Source organism: Dermochelys coriacea, chromosome 4 (genome assembly GCF_009764565.3).
Source record: "Dermochelys coriacea isolate rDerCor1 chromosome 4, rDerCor1.pri.v4, whole genome shotgun sequence".
NCBI classification, from domain to species: Eukaryota; Metazoa; Chordata; order Testudines; family Dermochelyidae; genus Dermochelys; species Dermochelys coriacea.
In genome coordinates this window covers 95,940,720-95,954,682 of record NC_050071.1, presented here as the reverse complement: position 1 = coordinate 95,954,682, position 13,963 = coordinate 95,940,720, and the positions used below count along the sequence as shown (strand labels likewise).

Genomic DNA, 13,963 nt, shown 5'->3' with positions numbered 1-13,963 from the left:
ACTTCCAGGTGCATGAGTCACTAACTGCTATCCCACTATTCTATAGATATTCTGTACACATCTTTATGATTGTTGTTTCTTCTAGCTAAGAAAAATATTGATTAAAAGTATGAGTATATCAAATAAGTTAAAATTGTACGTGCAAATTATTGAGTGGTTTGTAACTATCAGTACTGCAGATAAGTTGGAATTTTAAGGGCATGAAAATTTTATAGGCATAAAACTGTAAATCTTCTGGTGCAGCAGCAGTTTTGTTGTATAGCTGCAAAATGTAGCTGTACATTTAAAATAATCAGTATGTTCCAATAATCTGTTCTATTGTAATTACTTTGCAAATATTATACTTTATGGAGATTGTCTTATGTGCACATTATGCTTGAATGACAATTAAATGTCCTCTTATATTCCAATCTGTATAAAAAATTGGTTAAAAGTAGTTTGTTACTATACCTGCCTCTGCCACTTTCAGTTCTTATAGGGGGGTGTGTGTGTGTGTGTGAGTGCGCGTGTGTGTGTGTGTGTGTCCCCCTCCAACCCCTCTGCAAAGCCCCATGCAAACAGAGGAAACTCACACAGGCCCTGATCCTACAAGCAGCTCTGTGCCCACATGGACCTTCAATGGGGCTCTCTTTCAGGGGTCCATCTGCAAAGAGCTGCTTGTAAAATTGGGACCTACCTGACTGTATAAAGCAAACAACAAAACTAGTTCTACAAATATGCAAAAAGTAAATGAACTGAAAAAAAGAGAATTTCCATTTACAGATATTGTAAAATTAGCAATCCAGTATTTTTTCAGGCAGATGTGTGAGTTTTAATTTGATGGTATCCCTTTAAAATTTCCTCCCAAATCCTTAGAAGAAATTTTGCTAAATGCAGCTACTGAATGAACCAAACTGCTGATGAGTGATTTGATACATAGTTTCAGTATCAAAATAAAATTAATTTCTGTACAAGTTGCAAAGTTTCTGTTGACTGAATCCTAGTATCATTTATACAAGTCAATGACTGAAGAAGTGGATCTTTGAAGTTGACAGAACTTCCCTACAACAGGGAGAGGTAGAGATAGGAGATCAGGCCTTTGATAAAACTCTCACACTGGCCTTCTATGTTTGTTTACAAATACTAGTGAAGATGGGGGTACCTTGTGGATTTCAGCCAGGGCAGGACTATGTTGATTTAAGATCACGGGCAGGAACTACACACCTGGGATGAAATCCTGGCCCTATTGAAGTGCCACTGATTTCAACAGGACCAGGATTTCACTCGGATGATCTGCATACAGAAGAGGAGCTATTGGAAATACTGTCCCAAGCACATAAACATAAAAACATTCCTAGGACATCATCCTTCATAAAAACAACAACTACTATGTGGTGCCTGCAATGTACCCACATAGCACACTGGGCAACATTAGCACTCAATAAAGTGAGGAGCTGAAGGCACTGAGCTGAGCCAGGCACAGTAAGAACAAGCACTGGGAAACTTCCTCAGTTTTGCCAGTGCAATCCAACCCTGACCTGCTATTCTGAACCAGTAAACAGCCTTATCTGAACAGCCACAACACATACAGAATATTCTAAAATTACAAGAAGAGTTGTGGGGAGTCTGATGTGTAAATCATAAATCCAAATCTACAGGTATTCCCTTATTTTTCCTGAAAAAAGGAAATAAAAAGACACAGGCATGAGTACACAAAATAAATATTGTTAATTAGTAACCTTATGAAATTAGCAAGTGTTCTTGGGCAGAGAAAGCACATATAACATAACAATTCCCACTTTCAATATCCCCACTTTCTGCAGAGGTAGAAACAACCACCTAGTTCAGTGGAACTACTGTGAGAAACTCTCAACCAGGTATTTGTAATACACCATATCTATTACAAATATTGGGCTTGTGATTTAACAAAAAGTGGACTAGTAAGTTGCACACAACATGAAATACAAAAGGAAGCAAAATCAGAACTTCAAAATCAATTTGACTTTGAATTTACTAAAATGCTTTATCCTGGAATCCTATTGCTGAAACCTTTATGGCTACCATGTCACTGCATTCATGCAGGGCCGGGAAGAGGAAGACACAAAGGTAACTATCCCAGAGCTACACTGAATATACCCCAGATAATGGTTTACCTTTCACTTATTAGTTCTATTTCCTCTGATGCTACCTTCTATTTGTAATCATAAAAAGAAAAAGCTTGCTTAAATCCACAAGTAACTCCATCTTCCTTAGTATTTATAAAACGTATTAAAACCTGGAAAATTGTGTCAAATCATACTGCCATATTTTCTCCCTTAATATGCATACCTTATATAACTTTATTTTACCGGCCAATGTGTTTCTCCTCCAGTAGTTGCTACATGTTTCAGAATTTGCTGTAAGTAGATTTATATATTTTGGTATGGTATTGCCTCTGACTTTTTGCTGAATAGGAGACGAGTCTCAAATATGGTGGGACTTCTTTTAAAATATCCTATTTAAACATTATTTATTAATGAGTGCTCCCATGAAATTAAGATGTGCCATAGTTTTCCAAGATACTATTATGTTTTAGGTTACAAACACCTGGCCTTAGTAGCAGTAAGGAAAGGACATAGTTCTCAAATATTTAATGTACGACAAGAATGAGGTAAAAGGCCTCTGTTCTTTTCTGTCGACACTCCCTCATTACTCCTTTTCCCCTATGGCAGGCCAGGGTGAATTATCCTGAATGTCTGGCTGCTATATTTCTTGTGGCTCAAGAGCCTATTTAGAAATCCCAGGTTGCCTAATACACCTCAGTTATCAGAAATCTGAAAGTCAGAGGAGATCAAGAGCAGCAACTATTCAATGATGAGAGGAATATGTGAAACCTAGCTAGATATACCAGGTAATTCAGAAATTGTCCAAAAAGCTTCAAGATGATTTTCAACTGAGGTTCTGCCCAGTTGTAGAGAAGCTGTACTAAGTACTCAAGAGAAGAAATCACTGCTGTGCATTATAATAAAAGGCCAATCTGAATATAAAGGACCAACTTGGACAAATCTGAACAAGTCACTAAATGAGGAATTTTGGCTTGATCTAGTCACAGAACAAAAAAGCTGGGTTACAGGACATGATTGATAAATGTTCAACCTGCTCAGTGTCAGTGCTGCATGTGGATGGGCACTCGCAATATTTGAAGTGTTTGGAATGTTTCCATCTCTCCTCCAGATGCAAAGGCTGCCACAATCTGTCAGCCATGGACAGATGAGACAGATAATTTATTCCCCCATCCTTCCCCAAACTCTTCCTTTCCAAGTCTAGCCTTCATAATAAAGATTGTCAAGTAAGGGGAGAGAGTTGCTCAGACTCGGCTCAATTCGAAACTTTGCTCCAGAGATACTGACTTACATCTAATGTCTTCACTCACACAGGCATCAACTACAACAACTTTTTACTAGAAAAAGAATGAAATCCCTATCATGATTTTACCCCAGTGTCCAGTCACTGAGAAAACAGGCCCAACAATTCTAACCATGTAATATAAAATATTACAGCAATTGGCAGGATACAAATTTGATAGCTAATGCAACTTGTATAAATGTACAGTATTAGAATCCAGCTGAGACACCATGATCTCAAATACAAATCAACAGGGAGTATTCATTAGATCAGAAATCAGCACCAGAAGATTTCCGTAATACTGAAAGTATGCTCTTCTACTTTAATGGAGGTACTGTGCTGAATATATTTTGACTAATACCAAGTATATAGACAATACATCTTTCTTGATGAAAGAGTACCTGTAAAATTTACAATATAAATTCAAGTTTAAGGCTCTTTTTTTTCCTAGAGTCCATCTCTACATTTATACAAAGCGGTAGTCAGCATTAGGAAGTGTTTGCCATTAGATACCATACAATGGGATCTAAGAACACAGTTTCCCCTTCTATTTAGACTAGGAAAGCATTCGGTAAATGTGTGGTATCTTTTGGCAAATGCTGACTTTTTTTTGCTGGAGACCACTATATTTCAATAATTGAAGACTTGCATATGTGACCAAATATTTCAATCCTCTGTATAACAATATAGACGACCAGATTTGTAGGAAAGAGCAATATCAAAGAGCACAAGGAATATCACTTTACATACCATCCATTCCCCTCAGGCTGTATTTTTTGGGGGGAAAGTTATTCTTTTTGATCTTCTGTTGCAGTGGTTCTTATGCTGTGGTATGTAGAATACTTACTGATACTTACTGGTCCACCAAGGTCTCAATGTGCTGATTTTTTTTTTTTGGCTCAAGTTCAGAAACAGAAAAGAAGGAAAAGGGCAATGAAATGAATAGAATAAACAAATGGATTAACTTTAGTCAAAAAGGACAAAGCATTTATCACACTAAAGGCCGCCAAAATACTTTCCTAATATTATTTTTCCAGTCTAAGTGCTGAAGTTGCCATGGGGACATTATATGATTGTGGATAGGGTGGGAATTGGTCCAGGTGATTGCAAATGGGCATTGACGTTGACCACGAGAGACACTCATGATGATAGGTTTCAGAGTAGCAGCCGTGTTAGTCTGTATTCGCAAAAAGAAAAGGAGTACTTGTGGAGTACCTTAGAGACTAACAAATTTATTTGAGTATAAGCTTTCGTGAGCTACAGCTCACTTCATCGGATGCATTCAGTGGAAAATACAGTGGGGAGATTTATATACATAGAGAACATGAAACAACGGGTGTTACCGTACACACTGTAAGGAGAGTGATCGCTTAAGATGAGCTATTACCAGCAGGAGAGTAGGGGGGCAGAGGGGGAAGAAAACCTTTTGTAGTGATAATCAAGGAGGGCCATTTCCAGCAGTTGACAAGAACGTCTGAGGAACAGTGGGGGGGGGGGGGGAATAAACATGGGGAAATAGTTTTACTTTGTGTAATGACCCATCCACTCCCAGTCTCTATTCAAGCCTAAGTTAATTGTATCCAGCTTGCAAATTAATTCCAATTCAGCAGCCTCTCGTTGGAGTCTGTTTTTGAAGTTTTTTTTGTTGAAGAATTGCCACTTTTAGGTCTGTAATCGAGTGACCAGAGAGATTGAAGTGTTCTCCGACTGGTTTTTGAATGTTATAATTCTTAATGTCTGATTTGTGTCCATTTATTCTTTTACGTAGAGACTGTCCAGTTTGATCAATGCACATGGCAGAGGGGCATTGCTGGCACATGATGGCATATATCACATTGGTAGATGAGCAGGTGAACGAGCCTCTGATAGTATGGCTGATGTGATTAGGCCCTATGATGGTGTCCCCTGAATAGATATGTGGACACAGTTGTCAACGGGCTTTGTTGCAAGGATAGGTTCCTGGGTTAGTGGTTCTGTTGTGTGGTCTGTGGTTGTTGGTGTGTATTTGCTTCAGGTTGGGGGGCTGTCTGTAAGCAAGGACTGGCCTGTCTCCCAAGATCTGTGAGAGTGATGGGTCGTCCTTCAGGATAGGTTGTAGATCCTTGATGATGTGTTGGAGAGGTTTTAGTTGGGGACTGAAGGTGATGGCTAGTGGCATTCTGTTATTTTCTTTATTGGGCCTGTCCTGTAGTAGGTAACTTCTGGGTACTCTTCTGGCTCGGTCAATCTGTTTCTTCACTTCAGCAGGTGGGTATTGTAGTTGTAAGAATGCTTGATAGAGATCTTGTAGGTGTTTGTCTCTGTCTGAGGGGTTGGAGCAAATGCGGTTGTATCATAGAGCTTGGCTGTAGACAGTGGATCATGTGATGTGGTGTCGTCTGGGTGAAAGCTGGAGGCATGTAGGTAGGAATAGCGGTCAGTAGGTTTCCGGTATAGGGTGGTGTTTATGTGACCATCGCTTATTAGCACCATAGTGTCCAGGAAGTGGATCTCTTATGTGGACTGGTCCAGGCTGAGGTTGATGGTGGGATGGAAATTGTTGAAATCCTGGTGGAATTCCTCAAGGGCTTCTTTTCCATGGGTCCAGATGATGAAGATGTCATCTATGTAGCCCAAGTAGAGTAGGGGCATTAGGGGACGAGATATGAGGAAGCATTGTTCTAAGTCAGCCATAAAAATGTTGGCATATTGTGGGGCCATGCGGGTACCCATAGCAGTGCCGCTGATTTGAAGGTATACATTGTCCCCAAATGTGAAATAATTATGGGTGAGGACAAAGTTATGAAGTTCTGCCACTAGGTTTGCAGTGACATTATCGGGAATACTGTTCCTGATGGCTTGTAGTCCATCTTTGTGTGGAATGTTGGTATAGAGGGCTTCTACATCCATAGTGGCCAGAATGGCATTTTCAGAAAGATCACTGATGGATTGTAGTTTCCTCAGGAAGTCAGTGGTGTCTCGAAGATAGCTGGGAGAACTGGTAGCGTAGGGCCTGAGGAGGGAGTCTACATAGCCAGACAATCCTGCTGTCAGGGTGCCAATGCCTGAGATGATGGGGCATCCAGGATTTCCAGGTTTATGCATCTTGGGTAGCAGATAAAATACCCCAGGTTGGGGTTCCAGGGGTGTGTCTGTGCGGATTTGTTCTTGTGCTTTTTCAGGGAGTTTCTTGAGCAAATGCTGTAGTTTCTTTTGGTAACTCTCAGTGGGATCAGAGGGTTGTAGAATGGCTTGTAGAAAGTGGTGTTGGAGAGCTGCCTAGTAGCCTCTTATTCATATTCCAACCTATTCATGATGACGACAGCACCTCCTTTGTCAGCCTTTTTGATTATGATGTCAGAGATGTTTCTGAGGCTGTGGATGGCATTGTGTTCTGCACAGCTGAGGTTATGGGGCAAGTGATGCTGTTTTTCCACAATTTCAGCCCGTGCACGTCGGCGGAAGCACTCTATGTAGAAGTCCAGTCTGTTGTGTTGACCTTCAGGAGAAGTCCACCCAGAATCCTTCTTTTTGTAGTCTTGGTAGGAAGGTCTCTGTGGGTTAGTATGTTGTTCAGAGGTGTGTTGGAAATATTCCTTGAATCAGAGACGTCGAAAATAGGATTCTAGGTAACCACAGAACTGTATCCTGTTCGTGGGGGTGGAGGGGCAGAAGGAGAGGCCCCGAGATAGGACAGATTCTTCTGCTGGGCTAAGAGTATAGTTGGATAGATAGACAATATTGCTGGGTGGGTTAAGGGAACCACTGTTGTGGCCCCTTGTGGCATGTAGTAGTTTAGATAGCTTAGTGTCCTTTTTCTTTTGTAGAGAAGCAAAGTGTGTGTTGTAAATGGCTTGTCTGGTTTTTGTAAAGTCCAGCCACGAGGAAGTTTGTGCGGAAGGTTCGTTTTTTATGAGAGTATCCAGTTTTGAGAGCTCATTCTTAATCTTTTCCTGTTTGCTGTAGAGGATGTTGATCAGGTGGTTCCGCAGTTTCTTTGAGAGTGTGTGGCACAAGCTGTCAGCATAGTCTGTGTGGTATGTAGATTGTAATGGATTTTTTATCGTCAATCCTCTTGGTATGATGTCCATCTGTTTGCATTTGGAAAGGAAGATGATGTCTGTCTGTATCTGTACGAGTTTTTTCATGAAGTTGATAGATTTCCACTCCATACGGCTAATTTCAGTGCCTGGCATAATGACAGGTTTCAAAGTAGCAGCCATGTTAGTCTGTATTCGCAAAAAGAAAAGGAGTACTTGTGACACATTGGAGACCAACAAATCTATTTGAGCATAAGCTCTGAGACTGCTGAATTGGAATTAATTTGCAAACTGGATACAATTAACTTTGGCTTGAATAGAGATTGGGAGTGAATGGGTCATTACACAAAGTAAAACTATTTCCCCATGTTTACCCCCCCCCCTCAGATTTTCTTTTCAACTGCTGGAAATGGCCCACCTTGATTATCACTACAAAAGGTTTTTTACCCTGCCCTCCCCCACTCTCCTGCTGGTAATAGCTCATCTTAAGTGATCACTCTCCTTACAGGTTTCAGAGTAGCAGCCATGTTAGTCTGTATTCGCAAAAATAAAAGGAGTACTCATGGCACCTTAGAGACTAACAAATTTATTTGAGCATAAGCTTTCGTGAGCTACAGCTCACTTCATCGGATGCATTCAGTGGAAAATACAGTGGGGAGATTTCCATTCCATTTGCAATCACCTGGACCAATTCCTACCCTATTCACAATCATATAATGTCCCCATGGCAACTTCAGCACTTAGACTGGAAAAATAATATTAGGAAAGTATTTTGGCGGCCTTTAGTGTGATAAATGCTTTGTCCTTTTTGACTAAAGTTAATCCATTTGTTTATTCTATTCATTTCATTGCCCTTTTCCTTCTTTTCTGTTTCTGAACTTGAGCCAAAAAAAAAAAATCAGCACATTGAGACCTTGGTGGACCAGTAAGTATCAGTAAGTATTCTACATACCACAGCATAAGAACCACTGCAACAGAAGATCAAAAAGAATAACTTTCCCCCCAAAAAATACAGCCTGAGGGGAATGGATGGTATGTAAAGTGATATTCCTTGTGCTCTTTGATATTGCTCTTTCCTACAAATCTGGTCGTCTATATTGTTATACAGAGGATTGAAATATTTGGTCACATATGCAAGTCTTCAATTATTGAAATATAGTGGTCTCCAGCAAAAAAAAGTCAGCATTTGCCAAAAGATACCACACATTTACCGAATGCTTTCCTAGTCTAAATAGAAGGGGAAACTGTGTTCTTAGATCCCATTGTATGGTATCTAATGGCAAACACTTCCTAATGCTGACTACCGCTTTGTATAAATGTAGAGATGGACTCTAGGAAAAAAAAGAGCCTTAAACTTGAATTTATATTGTAAATTTTACAGGTACTCTTTCATCAAGAAAGATGTATTGTCTATATACTTGGTATTAGTCAAAATATATTCAGCACAGTACCTCCATTAAAGTAGAAGAGCATACTTTCAGTATTACGGAAATCTTCTGGTGCTGATTTCTGATCTAATGAATACTCCCTGTTGATTTGTATTTGAGATCATGGTGTCTCAGCTGGATTCTAATACTGTACATTTATACAAGTTGCATTAGCTATCAAATTTGTATCCTGCCAATTGCTGTAATATTTTATATTACATGGTTAGAATTGTTGGGCCTGTTTTCTCAGTGACTGGACACTGGGGTAAAATCATGATAGGGATTTCATTCTTTTTCTAGTAAAAAGTTGTTGTAGTTGATGCCTGTGTGAGTGAAGACATTAGATGTAAGTCAGTATCTCTGGAGCAAAGTTTCGAATTGAGCCGAGTCTGAGCAACTCTCTCCCCTTACTTGACAATCTTTATTATGAAGGCTAGACTTGGAAAGGAAGAGTTTGGGGAAGGATGGGGGAATAAATTATCTGTCTCATCTGTCCATGGCTGACAGATTGTGGCAGCCTTTGCATCTGGAGGAGAGATGGAAACATTCCAAACACTTCAAATATTGCGAGTGCCCATCCACATGCAGCACTGACACTGAGCAGGTTGAACATTTATCAATCATGTCCTGTAACCCAGCTTTTTTGTTCTGTGACTAGATCAAGCCAAAATTCCTCATTTAGTGACTTGTTCAGATTTGTCCAAGTTGGTCCTTTATATTCAGATTGGCCTTTTTTTTTTTAATAGTATTAACTCTCTGAAGTAATACACAAACAATCTATGTAAACTGATTTAAAATAAGGTAAATTGGGAGCAATGAGAAGTTAAACTACCTTTTTACTGAATCTTCAACGGCAGTCAAAAATGTGTGGAGAAACAGTCCCTCACCCTCCCTTTAATTTATATGTGGTTGATAAACTGTTGAGAATAACAAAAGACCTTTACAAACCTCCTTTTCGAAGAACGGGCCCCACTGGGAGTTGCATCCATGTAGATGAGGGCAGAACTGGGTCCTGGATATTTATTTACAAACTGTCAGTTGTTTTGTTTTGTTGTTTAAAGTTGTCAATGTTCCTTCCCCACTATGAACTCTAGGGTACAGATGTGGGGATCTGCATGAAAACCTCCTAAGCTTACTTTTACCAGCTTAGGTTAAAACTTCCCCAAGGTACAAACTATTTTACCCTTTGCCCTTGGACTTTCACTGCCACCACCAAAAGTTCAGGTTTACTGGGCAAATGTTGTTTGGAAATGTCTTTCCCCCAAAAATCCTCACCAAAACCTTGCACCCCCCTGCCTGGGGAAGACTTGATAAAAATCCTCACCAATTTGCGTAAGTGACCACAGACCCAAACCCTTGGATCTTAAGAACAATGAAAAAAGCATTCAGTTTCTTACAAGAAGAATTTTAATAGAAGAAAAGATAAAAAGAATCACCTCTGAAAAATCAGGATGGTAAATACCTTACAGGGTAAATAGATTCTAAACATAGAGAATCTCTCTAGGCAAAACCTTAAGTTACAAGAAAGACACAAAGACAAGAATATTCATTCTATTCAGCACAGTCTAATTTCTCAGCCATTTAAAGAAATAATAATTTAACGCATATGTAGCTAGATTACTTATTAAGTTTTAAGACTCTATTCCTGTTCTGTCCCGGGCAAAAGCATCACACAGACAGACAGACCCTTTGTTTCTCCCTTCCTCCTTTGAAAGTATCTTGTCTCCTCATTGGTCATTTTGGTCAGGTGCCAGCGAGGTTATCCTAGCTTCTTAACCCTTTACAGGTGAAAGGATTTTTCCTCCGGCCAGGAGAGATTTTAAAGGTGTTTACCCTTCCCTTTATATTTATGACAAAAATACCAATGCTCCTGGTGTCACATCTTAATTTTTCTTACTGAGTCTTAAGGCAATTCAGCCTACTAAATTAGTCCTTTTTCAGTTTAGTTTCAAAGCTATTAACAATGTTACTCTGCAGCTAACTGTCAAACACTTCTGTGAAACCAAAGGAACAGTTTTAGGCAAGACCCATAAGAAAAAGCAATTATTCAAAGCAGACTCATCTGAGCCTTGGGAACATATCTGCCTCCTTGTTATAATGTGATATTTGCCAGAGTGATGAGCACTCAGAGAAAGTAATGCAAATCCTGCAACTTATTTTACTGGTGAATAATTCATCACAGCTCCCTTTGAATAAATGCTAAACATTTGGGCCCAGCTTCCAAACTCAAGCTGAGGTAAGTTCTGCAGGGGTAGCAATAAGCCAACTTTTATTTGGCTTCATCATTTAATTCTCTGTAGGAAGATTTTACTCACAGTGCAGATGACCAGTTCAAGGCTCTATGCACTGCCAATGTCACACACAGGGATGTGCATAGAACGGCAGGCAGATGGTTACCTGCACACTCACCATGTTGTGTGGAGAGCTCACCCCACCCCATGTTGGCACTTCACAAATCAGCATGCTATGTTGCAATGGGAATATTTGTGCTAATCCAATGATCACCAACAATTTGTGCAACTTGAATAGCAGGAGTGGAATAGCAGCCAAAACTGAGGCCACAGCACTGAAGAGCAGACAAGGCTTGGGGATGGATTTCTCCACCTCCAACTCTTCTGCCCTCTACCATCTGAAGACCAAACACTTTACGTTGCATACCATTAGCTGTTAGCCTGACAGTAAGTCCTGATTCCATACAAGTAAAAAAAAAAAAAAAAGTCAATTTCTCTTTCCCCAAAGCCTGACAAGCTTCTAATCTTTACAAGCCAAAGACTGTAGAGGACAAGTAGCTGGAAGTCAGATGTTTTCATTCAACCTCCAGGAGATTTGAGGCAATTCTACCATTGTTTAGTGGAGATACTGTAAATATTGAAGTACTGTTTCCCAGTACTTTTTCTCATAACACAGGACACTGGACTAAATGTTCCCTGAGCCTGGAAAACATGGGGGAGAAGGCGCTGGGAAAATTTGTGAAACTAAAATTGTAGTTACCAAAAAAGACCTCTCTGATGGCAAAATGTTTGGCCAGAAACTGCATAGCTTCACCAGGTGCACAGAGAACTCAAGTCTAATCCCATGGGTCCAGAAATGCAGGAGAGCTCCATGTAACTCATAGCCTCAGTAATATAGTACACTGGCTTTGATCCATATGCCTGCTCTCTACAACCCAGTTCTGAGGAAGCTAGAGCTGGTCAAGAGTATCTCTCACATGTATTTCCATGGGGTTTCCATAGGAGCACATAGCATAGCATGGCTATCCTGACCTTTGTTTCTCTGTCCAAAGATTATCCTTATATCCATGGATTCCCATCCCTGCGGCGTCCATGCTGAGGGACTTACATGGGCTCCTGTGGGTCACAGAAAGGTGGGGGAAATGTGGTCTGTAACCATCTCCCCCTCCACTACTTTTGCCTCCCTTTAGGCCAACTTCCACCTCTTTGCTCCCCTCCCTGACTTGGAAGACAGGGGACCCATTGCTTTTTGTCTAAAACCAGGCTAACAACTTTTTGTTGTACACACATTTTTTAGGCATTAATAACAAACATACCCTCACAGATTCTAGAGGAAAAAAGAATGCTTACTAGTGAAGTAAAAACTAACATACATCTGTAGGCAACAAACTCACCTTAGTTTCATAAAGGGTGAGATTCATCCCTGTTTGAAGGGCCAGCACAAGGACCCTATTTTGAGGCCCAAATGAAACTTGAGTGGTGCAAAGGCTTTGTGCTAGACCACAGCAGCATACAGCTGGATGGAAAAAATAAGGTTTTTTCCTTTGTGGAAAATATTCTTCTACAGCAAATGTTGATTTTTCAATAAAATATAAAATAAACCTACATATTTTGGCCACAAACTATTTGGGTTTGGGGAATTTTTGATAAAATATCTAAATTTAATATGGAAAGCAGACCATTTAAAAAAAATCATTTTGTCAAAAAAATGGGAAATTTTCAACCAGCCCCACTACGCAGGGGTAAATACCATTCAAAATGATCAGTTCACTTTCAGGGAATTTGTATTCAACTTTTTATTTGAAAAGTAATTTCTGCTATGTTAGAAGCATGAAAAGAGGGTAATATTACTCTATTGAGTTATAGCAAAACCTTCCTATATTTGAAAGATCTATTCCATTACGAGCCTTAATTTTTCCATCCAGCTGCATGGTCTCGTACAAAGTCTCTGCACCAATGAAGTCCCATTTGGGCCTCAAAACAGGGTCCTTGTGGAGGCTCTTGATGCAAAGTTAAGCGTAAAAAATAAAATACAAAAATGTCAGGAAGTCTGTTATAATATTCAGACCAAGCTTAACCCAGTTTTTGCACATGCATATCCAGATTTTGTTACCTTACACACGTAATATCTCACTCTGTGAGTACTGCCACTGAAGACTAGAAATAGAGAAGAGGAAACTCCATGAGAGGAACTTGGCTGCGGTTTCCTCTCAGTGGCACTCTACAAGTTTTATAATCTGGCTGTGTATTTTGTGCTCCATATGACAACTATTGCTCAGAAGGTAAAAAATAATATTTTCCATTTAAAATTTACAGTCCCTTCTCTTGAAGAGATCAACACTTTTTGCTTCTTGAGAAGCTTTAGATGGGTGAATGACAGGGAGGCTTTGTCAGACAATAACTCAATTCTGAGGAAAAACTGTAAAAACACTGAGAATCGAGGAGGAAATATACAATGAAAAAATAAAGATCTCTTTAATTCAGTATTACTTTTGAAAAGGGCATACAGAAAGAGCCAATTTTAATTGCCTAAATTCACAAACCCACTTCAGATTTTGTCGTCTTGTCAGCCATGTTCCATCCAAAGTTCAATTACCTTCTACCTCAGAATTTTCAAATGTTAAAGTTTTTTAAGCTTAATTATAGATGCTATAATTAACTGCTTTAAATTACCATTTTGTCCTATAACTTTCCTTGGACAATTATGATAATTAACAATTTAGAGATACTGCTTTGTTTTTCAGTTGCTCTGTTTTTGTTTAAGTATTCAGCTTTTTCCTCTCAGGCTAGTGTCACAATAAATTTACGTCACTGACCTGGGTGGAAGCCTTTAGGGCTTTATATCAATACTGAACGTATACGTTTCATAGAAATAACAATGCAACAACTGAAGTTCTAAAGGTGCAATCTGCTCTATTCTGCA

General features: G+C 39.5%; 1 protein-coding gene across 2 annotated transcripts in view; it reads right to left on the bottom strand.

The window, feature by feature from the left end:
- Positions 1-13,963, bottom strand: part of GABRA2 (gamma-aminobutyric acid type A receptor subunit alpha2) — an 89,946-nt gene that overhangs the window by 39,199 nt on the left and 36,784 nt on the right. The gene's annotated exons all lie outside the window — the stretch shown is intronic.